The sequence below is a fragment of the Echinops telfairi genome, unplaced genomic scaffold, assembly GCF_000313985.2.
Source record: "Echinops telfairi isolate 266 unplaced genomic scaffold, ASM31398v2 ScPeMD7_7356;HRSCAF=8355, whole genome shotgun sequence".
Lineage (NCBI taxonomy): Eukaryota > Metazoa > Chordata > Mammalia > Afrosoricida > Tenrecidae > Echinops > Echinops telfairi.
In genome coordinates this window covers 2,399,704-2,413,541 of record NW_022111256.1, presented here as the reverse complement: position 1 = coordinate 2,413,541, position 13,838 = coordinate 2,399,704, and the positions used below count along the sequence as shown (strand labels likewise).

Here is a 13,838-nt window from a genome sequence, read left to right as displayed (position 1 = left end):
GACAGGCTGGATGAACAATCTGGAGGAGAAAACAATGGGACCGACAGTTCCGGGGAGACATGGGAGAGGGGGAGGGTGGGAGAAAGGTAGTGGTGTTAACAAACCCAGGGACAAGGGACAATAAGTGATCCGAATCAGTGGTGAGGAGATCTCAGTTGTCTAGCAAGACTGGCTGACAAGCAAGGTGGGTTTGATCAGGATGCCTGTCAGGACCTATGTTTGGATGGGAAACACATGTGGGGGTGAAAACCGGCGAGGCCAACAGCAATTTCATAGGAACAAGACTTAGGGTTTCCTCTTGAGTCTGAGCTCAACACCAGGCAAAAGAGAGAAGCAGCCTCCAAACTTCAGATTGTATTGACAGGTATGTCCTATTGGGAACAAATGAAATAAGAGTCCCTATGTACCTAGCCTTGACCAGACCACTTTGGGGGTTTCTCTCTGGGACCCTCTTATTAAAAGGGAATTGACAAAGAAGAGAAGATGGGCAGGGTACAAGAGAGCCTAGCAACACTCTCATGTAAGGAATAGTGGAAATATGTCCAATCTAGGAGTGAACAACATTTAGATGATTCAAGGCTGCTACCTGCGCATACCTGAAGAACTGCCTTATGAAGAGTGGTCCGCCTCTCCCGTGTAGCTCTGGGAGCAGTGCAAGGACACCCTGCTGGGAATCAAAGGGTGCTACTCAAACAGCAAATAGCATGCATTATAAAATAGTGATGTCCCCGTTCCTAGAATCATTCTAAAAGGCTGGTAGAGATAGAGTAGAAATAACTGAAGGGCTCCACTAAGTTCCCTTCCATCCCTGGGACTCTATCCCGGCAAGGCCATATAATGGAGAAAGAAAGAGCCCGGGGAGAGACCCCAGGTCGGGACAAGGGATGGCTCATACCTACTGGAATGCTGAATCAGTGGGAGGTCCCTCCCAGCTGATCCCACGGTAAAGGAGAGATGCAAAAGTAACATGTTTTAACCACAACAGTCTGTTCTCTGTCTTTAATTGTGGGATTAATCGATAGCAGGAAGTAAGAAAGTTTATCATGATCATAAGGAACAGAGCTGGAATGGCAGAAATGCTTGGCAGCCAAGGAGCCTTTTGTCCAAGGCTCCCCGCCAGGGAAGCCCGGATGGCAGGGGACATGTAGAACGTGCCCCTTTCCAAGGCAGAGGAACCTCCTCTCATGACCCGCTATTGGCACCTGCCGGAGAACTTGCCCAAGTGTCTTTGCACCCAGGAATTGCCTTGTGCTCCCTGTGCCCCTCACTGCCATTGAGTCGACTCTAACTCCCAGCGACCCTATTGTGTACAGGTAACTGCTACGGAGGAAAGAGACCTCAGGTAAATCCCGACTAGCAGGGGGAGTCAAAAGACCGAGGGCAGAGTCCATCTGCGGACTCCACGCAACTCCAAGGAAGCCTCTTGTCCTGGTTGGTCCCTGGTCTCGTCTGTCACATGAAGGGTGGGCTAGTGATGGGAAACGTTGGGCCATTCTCTCTCTCACATTCTTTATGGGCTTTATGACTTTTGTTTCAGTGACATAAAGGTCACTGAGGATGCCCTAGGGGTAGTCACTTTCCCACAAGGATTCAACCAAAGCTGCGTGTCCCCAGAGAAAAGTTACTTAAGGACAGCTTGAGATGTTGGAGCTAGGCACAGAGGAGACTCAATGGCTGAGAAGTCTTGACCCTACTGGGTTTCTCACTCACATCCCTGGGAATAATCCTCAAAGTCCAAGTCCCATGAAACATTCATGAACAAATGCCCTACTGCTCTCTGGGTCACTTCCAGCCAGGAGGAAATGGACTCGTTCTCTAACCTTTTACTTCCTGATCCAGTTTTACATCCTCTTTCTACTCCCAGGAGCCCAGTAGACTGAAAAGCTACTGTAGCTATTTTTCTGAATCAAATGGCTATTTATTAAGTTTTCCTTAATATTTCTTAACAGTCCTTCCTTGTCTGATACATAAGCCCATCCTTCCCTTTGACAGCACCCTAGGGAAATCAGAAGGGTCCTTCCTAGAAAGCTGTCTTCAAGGATTCTGTGCCACGGCCGTCTCCCATCAACCCTATGGGTTGCTGAGACCGTAAAGGTTTCTGGTTTATCTTCATCTTTCTCATGAAGATGAGCTGTTGGTTTCTGACTGTGCACCTTGCAGGGAGCAGCCCCATGCACCACCCCTATGGCACCAGGGCTCCAAACCAGAGGGGTAGCAAGCAAAATTGAAGAAAACAATGAGAAAAGATGCTTCTTCCGTCCCTTACTTATTTGTAACTGATCTCCGTTATTTCTGTTCAGTCGAGTTTGCACTTTTTTCCCACGAAGGGGGAAACAGGTGCTTAAAGATGAGGTCAGATCAATAGTTCTTAAATATCTTTATCTGAATACCTGCCATTCCCTTTCTATGCTTTTGAACTCACTGCTTTGGAGTCTTGAAATTTCCCAACCCCTGTATGCCTCCAAACCAAAATGTGGGCTGGGAAGTCTGGTCTTCTGGGATTTTAAGAGCGAAGTGATTATTTCTACTAAGGAAATCGTTAGGCCCTTGACTGAATTGTGGGCTCTATTCTCTCTCCTCCTCTTCCTCTCTCAAGGCAGGGCAAGGGAACGGGAGGGCTGTGGAAGGTCAGTGGTATGGATCAGGACTGGAGAGCCAGGCTGGACAAAGAATGCTCCTAGCAGCTCTGAGCACAGAGGCTGGGGGCAGGGTTAACAGTTAATGTCCCCCCCAGTGTCCTGGGAACTGCCTGCCCCAATACTGGCTGTGTCCACAAGGCCAAGAACCGTTGCTAGGCAGAGGGAACATCCTGGTTGGGTTGGGAAAGGCAGTAAGACATAGAGCAGGTGGCAGAGGTAGGCCTGCCTATCTCTATCCTCGGGTATTAGGATTCACTGAGTGATTTTCCCATGTCTAACTTCACTTCAAGAACGATGGGAAATTAACTGATGAACGAATGTGTTCCCTGTTGAAGGAGCTAACCATCTAGTTTGTAACATCCTTTGAGCATGAAGTGGATGGACCGTGCATGGAGTGGATGGACCATGGTCGTACTTGGAAGAAGACAGAGGGATCAGATGACAATGAGCTTTCCTTTCCCAGGCTGAGGTCTCTATTTTCAGGAGAGTAGAGCAGGGCGAGGATTTGACAGGTTCCTGTGAGCACCATGAGCTGTAATGATGTCACCACCACCCTCAGGGCTGCCTCCTCTCTGCCGTTCTCTTGCCCCAGACCTCTACCCCAGGGTTATTCCAACCTACCTTCCCATCGTGAACCGTGAAGCACACCCCCTCCAGATCCATGCCCTCTTATCACCATGTTGTTGCTGTCTGCTGTCTCCTTGATTCCAGCTCCCGGTAACCCCTTAGGACAGGGCAGCCTGTACCATTGTGTCCCTAAGACATCCTCCCCCCATGGAGCCGCTGGTGGGTTTCAACTGTCAATTTTTTGGTTGGCAGCTGATGAGCCATCTCAGGTTTCTCTCTACTTAACCCTCTGGGTCATGTGAAAGCAAAAGACCCGGCAATCTATGCTTGAAAAACCAGCCCACAATAGGTTCACTCTGATCCACAGGATGCTGTCCTGAGTCGAAAAGGATAGCAACTGGCTGGTTACTTAAATGTACAATTAAATACTGAAAACAGAGCTCGAGGAGAATGTACATGACCTTATTGGCAGTGGAGAATGAATCAAGAAACTAAAGGAAGAGGCAAAGATCTCTCTCCAACCCCCAAAATCTTGGTGAGCTGGCAGGGATCTTTCAGTGATTAAAATTATCAAGGAAATGCAATGAACACCCTCCCCCCTCCCACCCCACCCCGAGGAACATCTAATCTGGTTGAGGAGAGAGGGCTTAGGCAAGTAAGCATTCTGAAAACTAGCAGGCAACAGTTGAAATAAGCTAATCAGATACCGAAGGGTGAGTGTGGCTCTCTTTGTTGAATGGAGGGAGGGAGGGAAAACCACATTCACTGGGTCCTCCTGGGCCACGTCAATCTTAGCATTTCTGTTGGACCGTATACCCTGATTTTCAGTTCAGAAAAAAAGAGTCACCCTAGTTGCTTGCCAAGGAGTCAACAAGGACCATAAATATAAGAGGATTTTGGAAGAAAGGACACTCAGGGAGCAGGAGGGGTCCAGGAAGGCTTCTTGGAGAAAATTGTGCCTGAGCCTTGAAGGACGGGCACAGGGAACATGCCAGCTCCCCACAGGTTAGCCCCCTAGATGTCTTGCCGCCACTCTGACTTTCAACATCTCCCTCCAAGCTTTTCCACCAGGGACTTCCCTTGGCCCGTGTGGCACAGTGTCCCAGCATCTATAATTCACTGTGGCAGATGTGGGCAGGAGGGAGTGGAGAGGGAAGACCGTAAACAACCTCTCCCTCTCCCCCATCTGCCGCCACCCTGGTCACACTCAAAGCACAGGCAGGCTCAGCCTTTGCCCGGAGCCCTTCATGCCAGGTGTGCCACCCACATCTCCACGAAACCCTGGGGCTCTTCAAGTCCTGTGATGTAGCATTGAGATCTGCCGGCAAGCACCCCCTCTCTTCCCAAGAGATGCCAGCTGCCATGGCTTTTAGCAGCCTGGGTGACTGCTCCCAGCAGGGCCACTGTTCCTCTGAGGACTCCCTCCAGCTAGCCAACAAACATGCAGTGAGCTCTGGCCGCGGGTCAGACACCAGTGGCACAACACTGAAAGAGAGACAGACACCTTGACTGTGGCAGAGCCGTTGATCGTCCCGTTTGGGAAACAGATGAGTGACAAGCAGGTGAGTACCAAGAGCCTGCACCCTGCAGAGAGTGTCCCCTCTCTGAGGGCAACAGGAGGACGCCTGGGCCTGGCAATGCCACTGCTCTACAGCGCACAAGGTCTGCCCAGCACCTCTAGTCATCTCTACACTGGTCTTCAAAGATCATTTTTAGACACCAACCTACTTTCCACCCAGCCCCACCCACAGATACTTTTGATGTCTCCTTTCTATGATGCGATCCCGACTCTTATTACTTGCTTGAGAAATGTGACTTATTTGCATATGCACCAGGGAGCCCACCGAGAGGCGATGGCTGTGACTAGTTCAAAGTGTTAGGTGGTCCCAGGTGTGAATTCTGACCGCAGCGTTCACTTAGCCTCAGCAATGTAGGCTCTTCACTTATTTTGCTGGTGCGATTATTGCTAGGTGCCAGTCAGTGGGTTCCCACACAGAGCATCTCTCCCTTCTTACAACCGAGTGGAACACGCTCTGTTGCGCACACAACTGTGGTTAGGGTTAAGCCCATTGTTACAGCCACAGTGTCAATCCATCTCTTTGAGGGTCTTCCTCTCATGTGCTGAGCCTCTATTTATTTTGGAGCACCCATTTCCCCCTCTAGACAATGTATGTCATTAACATGTCCCCTGGGAATGACATGAGGGGGATTAACTGAGATCCGAGAGGTAAGATTTCTAGTTCTCTGTGCAGCACACAGTAGGCTCTCATGAAGTCACACAGTGGAGAGGTGGTGCGCCTGACCACATCTGGTTACGACACTAAGCGCTCTCTACTCCTGGGCTGGCCAGTGGAAGGAGAGGCAAAGGGGCCCTGCGTATCGGCTAAGTCACCCTGGAGAAATAGCTTTCAGGGTAATCAAACTGGTGGGTATTTGAACACATCAGTGGGAAAGCTACGGGACTGACTGGTCCCAGCAAGATTCTCAGCACGGTGACAAGGGTCTCTGAACACAGGGAAGGATAGGGTGAACAAGGTCCCGTGACAGCCCAGAGCCCTCCTTATCAAATCAAGCCTTTTCCTTCCTTTGGATCCCTTCCCTCCCCATTCCACCTTCACCTGAGCAGAAGAGGGAAACGAGGCCAGGAATCAGGGCCAGGAGCGGAGTTGCCTGGCCACATGGTCCAGTGGAGGGGCGACAGCAGCCGCCCTTCGCCAGCCTGGCTCTCTGGAAATAGCTGCTCTGCCGTGCACTCGGCTGCTTCCCTGAGCCATCAGCTGGAGCAGCACTCCCCCCAAGTGGCAGAAGAGGTGATTCAGTTGAGACTGGCCTCTTTCCCCATCCTGAAATGGGACCGTATAGGTAGTAGGCAGCAGACAGGTTGGTCCCAGGCTAAGGTGGGGCAAACCTTGAGAAGTAAGCAGGTCTGGGGGCAGCTCCCTGCGAGGCCAGGACTACTCCTTCCCTCTCTTACGGAGACTCCACTGCCATCCCCAGACCACACACCCCAAAACTACAGAGCCCAGGCCATTGGTGATATCTGTTGACTTCTGCAGATGTCTGCATTGTGTACCTCCAAAACACCTTTCTTAAACCCCCAGCTCCTTGGGGGGACTAAGTGAACCCCCAAACACCAAACCCACGCCATCAAGTTGATTCAAACTCAAAGGCAGCCTATAAAGCAGAACAGAACTGCCTCTTTGGGTCTCTGAGACCATAAATCTTGACAGGACCAGACAGCCTCATCTTTCTCCCACAGAGCAGCTGGTGGGTTCGAACTACCAGCCATGTGGTTTAGTAGCCTAATGGATAACCCCCTATGCCTCTGGGGTTCCGGAGGCATCAGAAATTTACAGAGTTCCCCTTCTGGACTTCAACATAAAAACCCCGTGGAGTCCTTCCTTCCTTTGCAAACATTTACTATGGTGCAGTCGATAAGCACTCAGCTGATAACCCAAAAAACTGCAGTTACAATCCACCTGTCCATCCGGGCCTGCCAGTCTGCTCCCATAAAGATCACAGCCTCGGAAACCCCAGGGGACAGAGGTACTCTGAGTCGGAGCTCATAGGTTTGTTTGGGGGGAGGATTATGTTGAGGTTGAACACAGAGTCAAAGGCAAATTAAACCTGGCTCCTTCCCTCACAGAGCAAATGATGAAGCAGAAGAAGCAAACTCAAGTACACTAACTACTGTGGAAGCACAAGCGAGGAACTCATAGTGCTGTAGAGTGGGGGCATTTTGAGGAAGGCTGGGGGATTTTATGCCAGAGGGGGCATCTCTCCCTCCCCAAGGCCCTGGGGCCCCTTATCTCCTGACAGCCACGATGCTGGGAAGCTAGCTGATGGCACCAAAACCTGGTAGCAAGCAACCACCCGAGGGTGCCAGCTGCTCTGGCTGAGCCAAGGAACACCGTTTTCCAGAGGGGTTGTCTCCTCTGTGACTGTCTCTCCCTTGGGCAAGCGCTGGAAGTGCCATGAGATGAGCCTACCTCATTCTCTTGGCCTCGGTGGCACCCATCAAGCCTCCTTTGGGGTTTCTGGAAGTGGGGGTGTTTCGTCAAGGCATTCTTTGCTGTGGTTTCCTGGGGGACAGGTTGCGCAACGAACACTCTGCCATTTCGTCATTGACCTCGTGCACGCATCAGTGGTATTAAGGTATTCTTGATTGGAAGGGGAAAGGGCCGATAAAAAGGAGGTTCGGAGAATGGACGGATGGGATGGTGTGCAGTGGGAAATGGTGAACACACCGCCGTCTGGAGCAGGAAGGATTCATTTCTGTTTGGGTCGTTTCTTCAAGTAATATTACTTTATTGTAAACGAGGGTTGACATTCAGATCATCAATTTTGGATTCAACAAATTAAAGTACTCATCACCCACCCCTTCCCTGCCCCTTGGTTTCTGTTTTCCTTCTTGCGGACGACAGTCTTCCATGTCACCCACGTTAACATGTGTCAATATTCTAGCCCGTTGCTTTATCTCCCCTATCTTGCCCTTCCCTGCTTGGCAATCTCCAAAGTCCATTCCCTTCGGTGTAAAAGTCTTTCTCTTGCTCAGTGATCCATCCCCCCACCCCCACCCTTATAACAGTGCTCTCATATATATTTGTACTTTTGTGATTGGCTAATTTCATTCAGTATAATCTTCTCCAGCATCATCCACACCAGCCATCTGTGTGCTGGGTCTATATCCTAACCAAGCAAGAGTCATAACACCGACAGCCACCGGAAGACCCGTGTCCATGGCAGCACTGTGCAGACCAGCAAGAAGGTGGCAACACCCTATGTGCCCACCAATAGAAGACCGGAGAACGAAACTCTAATACTCATTCACAACAAAATGCCACACGCCCCTAAAAATCAATGACAAAACCACGAGGCAAAAAGGGTTTGTTTGTTTTTGTGTGGTTGTTGTTATTGTTGCGCTTTCTTTTTTTTTAAGTAGATCGTTTACAAAACATGGGGCAATGTCATGTTAAACACCTGAGTTAAACACCTGAACGTCTTAGACTGACATCATAGGGAAACATTGCTATAACTAACTGAGATAAGCCAGGTTACTAAGTGATTCCAGCAGGCACCTGCACCTCACCCTCTGCCGCCAAGTCCCTTCTGACTCAGTGACCCTGTAGGACAGAGTGGAACTTCCCCTGTGGGTTTCCGAGGTGACAACTCTTTACAGCCTTCTCTTTTTCCAGTGGAGCCGCTGGTGGGTTCAAATTGCTAATGTGCAGTTCCTATGAAGGAGAACAGGCATGTCGCCACCAAGTCCTTCTTGTCTCCTGTGCTATAGCTTAGATAGCCCCCTAATGGTGATCTCAGAGGCAGTGACATCTTTTGACCCCTCAGGGACCACTGCCTATACTTCTTAGGCTGGGGAAGCTTGGCACCAGTAATCTTGACTGAAATCCTTCAAGAATACCAGGCCTTTCCTCCATGGTACACAGAATGAGTTCAACCCTCCAACTTTCAGGGTGCTGGAGGAATACAAACTATTTGGGCCACCTAGGGATCTTACGGACCCCAGCAGACCCTTGTCAACTGTGCTTTTTCCACTAGACCCTCAGGCCTGTAAGAGGTTTCCCATTCCTCACCCGCTCCTGCCCTGGCTGAGAATGGTTGCTCAGTACATTGAATGAATGACTTTAAGCTCTTTAAAAAAAAATGTATTAAATAATTTTATTGGAGCCTCTTAGATCTCTTATCACAATCCATACATGCATCCATTGTGTCAAGCACATTTCTTGGGCTCCTCTGAAGATGAAACAAAAGGAGATGAGAAGAGTCAGTTTCGCTCAACAGGATGAAGACCTCCCTACAGTGAGAATCCCTGCAGCCCTTCTAGTGAACCCATGCAGTGTCCGTGCTTAAGACATCTATGACCACATCCATCCATCTGACTGGGTCGGTGGGATTCTGTAAGGAGGCCAGGGACACTCAGGACCCCCTGCATTCTGTGGACGCTGTTAACTTCTAGCAGCATGCAAGGTGTCCTCTGCGAAACAGCCCATTGTCTAGGAAGTCGGAGTGCTGTACCAATACCGCACATCTGTGAACGCCCATACTATCTTTCTCCAAGGAATTCCACACCCTTACAGACATGACCTCATCCATCCCCTCATTCTCCCCGAGGCAGGGAGTGGACTAGCAGAATTGCCTTCTGAAACTCGTGTATAAACAAGGCACAGAGAAGCAGGGAAACTTCCCCAAGGTGGCACAGCAAAAGCAGGATGGCTGAAGAAGATGGCAGGAGGGCCGGTCCAATCCGTCACACCAGCTCCTCCTCCAACGTTGCCTAGACTGTGTTCTGAGGACCTAAAGCACTGCATGAATGGACACGAGTTATGAACCCCAGTAAAATTGACAGGGACACTCAAATAATATCAATGGTCCTGCCACACTCTTCTTCCAGTGTCTTACTTTCATGGACATGGCCTTGTTGGGGATAGAAAGAAAGGATAAAATGAAAATCAGGAACACCCATGGTAGGAAGGATGTCAAAATTCTACCCCAATCAGGATGTGAGAAGTGGAGCTCAGCCTATTGGTTTCCGAGGGAAGTGGGGATGGCTTTGGATGGCACATGCTTTGGGAAATTTGTAAGGGAAGGAAGCCTACCCCAAAGGGACCTCAAGAAACAAAGATCACCTGGGAGCGCCCAGAGGCACCGAGCAAGGTCATGTCTCACACGGATGACCAGAGCAGTCACTCTTTGCTACAAGCAGTGGGCTCTCTAAATGAACCCAAAGCCTGCCTATAACCATCACAAGGGATTTTCCTCCACTCACTCTTTAGAGCACCAGCTGCCTCCAAAGGCTTGACTCATGTCCCCCCTTTGAGGGAGCCTTCAACTACTGCCGAATCCTATCTGATTCACGGAAGTCCTCGGAAACCTGGGTCTAAAGGGCTGAAACCCAGCAGGTGAAAATCTCAATTAGGCATGCTGCTTTATTCAAACCCACAGAAGAGCTGCACCCAGTTTAATCTGGATCTGCCCATCTCTCTGTGAACAGGTCAAATGTCACAGAGCATGGGTGGCACTGGGTCCATCCACGATCGGCATACTTCTCAGTCTCTCTTGTTCTTTTACGTTGTGGCGTGAGTCCCCACTCCTTTATTGTAGCTTCTCAGGTGCCAAAGAAGACTACATTTCCCAGAGAACACTTTTCAGGAGGATCAGCATTTCAGTCTCCTGACTCCCTACACTGCATGTCCCACAAGAAGTCTAAGGCCTTCTTATGGCCTCAGACCATGGCAATTCTATCTCACTAAGCGTGAAACAGAGAAGTACAAAGGAATAAATAAAGAACGTGAAGGCCAAAGGATCTATTGATCAGAAAGGTAAATAACTGCATTTAGAGAGACCCGTTTCAGAAGATTTGTGGAGGAATCCAAGGTTATGAAAGGGGCAAATGGGATGGAAGGAAACCGAGGCAGGAATTTCGAGAAGAATGATAGTGAGCAGAGGCAAGATAACTTGAGGAAGAAGCGTATTGGAGGGGGAGTTTAATGAATTTGGTGTCCTTGCATGGTACTGAGCGTTCATTTGCCCAGCTGTTAGCAGAAACATCGGCAGTTCAAATCCTCCCAGAGGTGTCTCAAAAGGAAGTCCCAGCCATCTACTCTGGAAACTTGGCCAAGGAAAACCCTCTGGAGACCGGTTCTATTCTGACACACATGGAGTCAGCATACGCCCTATGTGACTAGGCAGCTTTTTAAGTAGTATAGCGGGCTCTTTGATCTGACATTGGGGAGAGCATGGAAGCTGTTAAGGAGTCAGACCTTTTGAACACAAGAGAAGGGGAATGATTTCAGAGTCAGCGTACACAAGTGGCTAAGCGATGAGGCCATACGCACAGGCAGGTTTTCGGAGGGAAACTATGAGAAACAGAAAGAATTCTCCCAAGTCGTCTCCCCCAAATATATGTTAGACTTAGCACACTGCTCACAGCTAATGGTAAATGATTGTCAAGTTACCTCCCTGAAGGCAGTCAGATGCCAGACAACTGTCTGGTCCTCCACAGGTAGGGCCCACACCCTGCTGTTGAGGGCAATGGGCTAGTTCTCCCTAAAGGCTTGTGGCCATTAGTGGCCATTAGTCTGGTCCCTGTGGATGGGTTTACACCTTACTGATAATGGTTTCCATAGTGAGCCAGAGAAGAGGTCAACCAGCTCAGTGACATCCAAAGTTAGGCTGCCATCCTGAATCTAGGATCCACCCATCTTGTCACATGTGTATCCCTAATACCTCCCCTTCCTATTACATGGATACCCCTTGGTCACCCCCCTTCCATTAGTGTATTACTTATAGCTCAACCTTTTCCTGTGATGTATGTATTCACCTGTAATTAGGGGGTTTGCACATCCCCAGAGAATATAAAAGTCTTGGTTAGCAATAAAGATCTCTCTCTCTCTCTCTCTCTCTCCACATAGTCCACCAAGTGAGGCTGAGGTAAGCATGCTACCATGAAATGTGTCTGACTCCATTATTTCAATCTGTCTTCTATCTCTCATGCTCTCTAAGACTTTACTATAATCTTTACTTATTATCGCTGTACAATTGCCTACCGACCGGTGATGATGTGTTAGGGGCTGGTAACCCCGAAAGGAAACGGTTATTTCCAGCACTTCCATGGTAGAACCTCTTTAGAATATTGCCAAGCCGCGGCGTGTGACTTTGAAGATTAAAGTGTGCCTGACACAAGCAAGGGCATTTTCAATGGCTTCTTATGCATAGGAGCGTGGGCTCTTGAAGAAGGAAGACTAAAGAAGAATTGATGCGTTTGAATAACGGTGCTGGTGAAGAATATCGAAAGGACCATGGACTGCTAAAAGGCCAAATAAACAAGTATGGCCAGAAGGACCCTTAGAGGCAAAGATGACAAGACTTCATCTCAGGTCACTTGGGCATGTTGTTAGGAGAGACCAGTCCCTGGAGAAGGACATCATGCTTGGTGGAGTAGAGGGGTAGCGAAAGAAAGGATGGCCTTCAAGGAGGTGGATTGACAGTCAGTGATGACCACAACGGGCTCAAGTATAGGAACAATTGGGAGGATGCACACGACCAGGCCGAGCTCCTTTTATTCTGCGGGCATCGGTTTGCTATGACTCGCAACGAAGCTGATGACATCTAGCTACCACCACCACATTATGGTAGAACCTGGAGTCTGCTGTTCTAAAGGCAGCTAGGCTTCTCCTGTTCGCCTCACCAGGTGTGACCTCTAGGGCCTGGTTCCCTGGCTCACTGGTGGTAGCTAACATCCTGTGTATAAATTCTCACTGACTCTATCCTGCCCACCCCCATGGCTAGCTCTTCCCTCTCCTTCAAACTCACTTGGATTTTTTTTAGTTTGGCTTCCAACTAACTTCTGAGACCTGCTCCCCTTCAATCCAAGTATAACACCTAAACAGGTAACTTAGGTTCCAGAAGAGGTCTCTATAGCAAAGGATAGGTTCAAGTAGAGTTACTTCATGGTCCTCTACCTGCCCCATCATGGTCTTCTATGCCTCCTGTGGCCCGGTATAGAGTGAGCACTCAGGAACTAGCTGTTGAACTTAAGCCTATTTTTCGTACTTCTTCCCTTTATTAAATATGTAGTGGAAGATGCTTTTTTTTTTTTTTGGTAAAGAAAGGCAGCCAAAACGCTTCTTATGTAAGATGCTGACATAAGACAGACTCCTACCACGACTGCTCAGCTTGGGCAGAACTTGAGGTTAGCTGTGACATGTTTAACTCTCGGACCACTTGCAGAAGCCAGCTCTGTCCAGAGCCTTACAGCCAGACCTGGCAGCGGCAAAGTCAATTCTATAGCGGCTCACAACACTCGAATGGATTTTTTTCCTATCAGAAGTCGGTTGGTTGATGGACAGAAGTGAATGATGAATTCACGCCTTACTAGGGACTATCTCTACAGAACCCATGGGATTGAGGGAGACATGGAGACACTGAGAAGAAGATGACGGTAGTCTCAGAGCCACCGGGAATGCAGTACCAAAGTCAAGGTCCAACCCATGGCCTGGGAATCGGCACCTCTGCGCCTCACTGATTTTCAGATAAGATTCCCCTAAGAAATAGGCAACTCCCAACTTATGACAGGGAGCCATTCTGATAGCTCCATCAAATGTCAGTTCCGATTCTGACGTAAGTCAAACACCTCGCTCACTCTCTCTCTCTTTCTGGTTTGATTATTATTGCCTTTGATTATGAATATCTTTAAGAGTCATAACCGTGAACATCTGAAAAGGGTAACATGAGGAATTTGCATGCTGCCAGACTGTAGGTGGGGCGTGCTACATGCTAACGAGATGGTTGGAGGGGGGGTCATGAACTGGAGAAGATCGTAAGTTGGTAACTCTCTGTCCTGGGTCTCCTCCTGTCCCAGGCAGATGTGAAGCATCCAAAGTACCACTTCCCCTTCTGGGATTGTTGGTGAGAACATACAGACTGGAAGTGGAAGTGGGCATACTCAATGCTTCCTGTCTTAGGAAAGAAGATCCCTCCTTTTATTACACTTGGAACCAGCCACCCCAAACTGGACATTTAGGGAAAGCTAGAAATTTAATGGAAATCAGGAAGTTAGCCTAAAATAAATTTCATTCAGTTCAGCTTGTTGTTCAGTCAGCAGACACCCCCAAT

At 49.0% G+C, this 13,838-nt stretch overlaps 1 protein-coding gene across 1 annotated transcript in view; it reads right to left on the bottom strand.

Annotated features, from left to right (window-relative positions):
* The window catches only part of ANO2 (anoctamin 2), a gene marked incomplete at its 5' end in the record, with an annotated part of 414,765 nt that overhangs the window by 137,905 nt on the left and 263,022 nt on the right, over window positions 1–13,838 (bottom strand). The window lies entirely within an intron of this gene.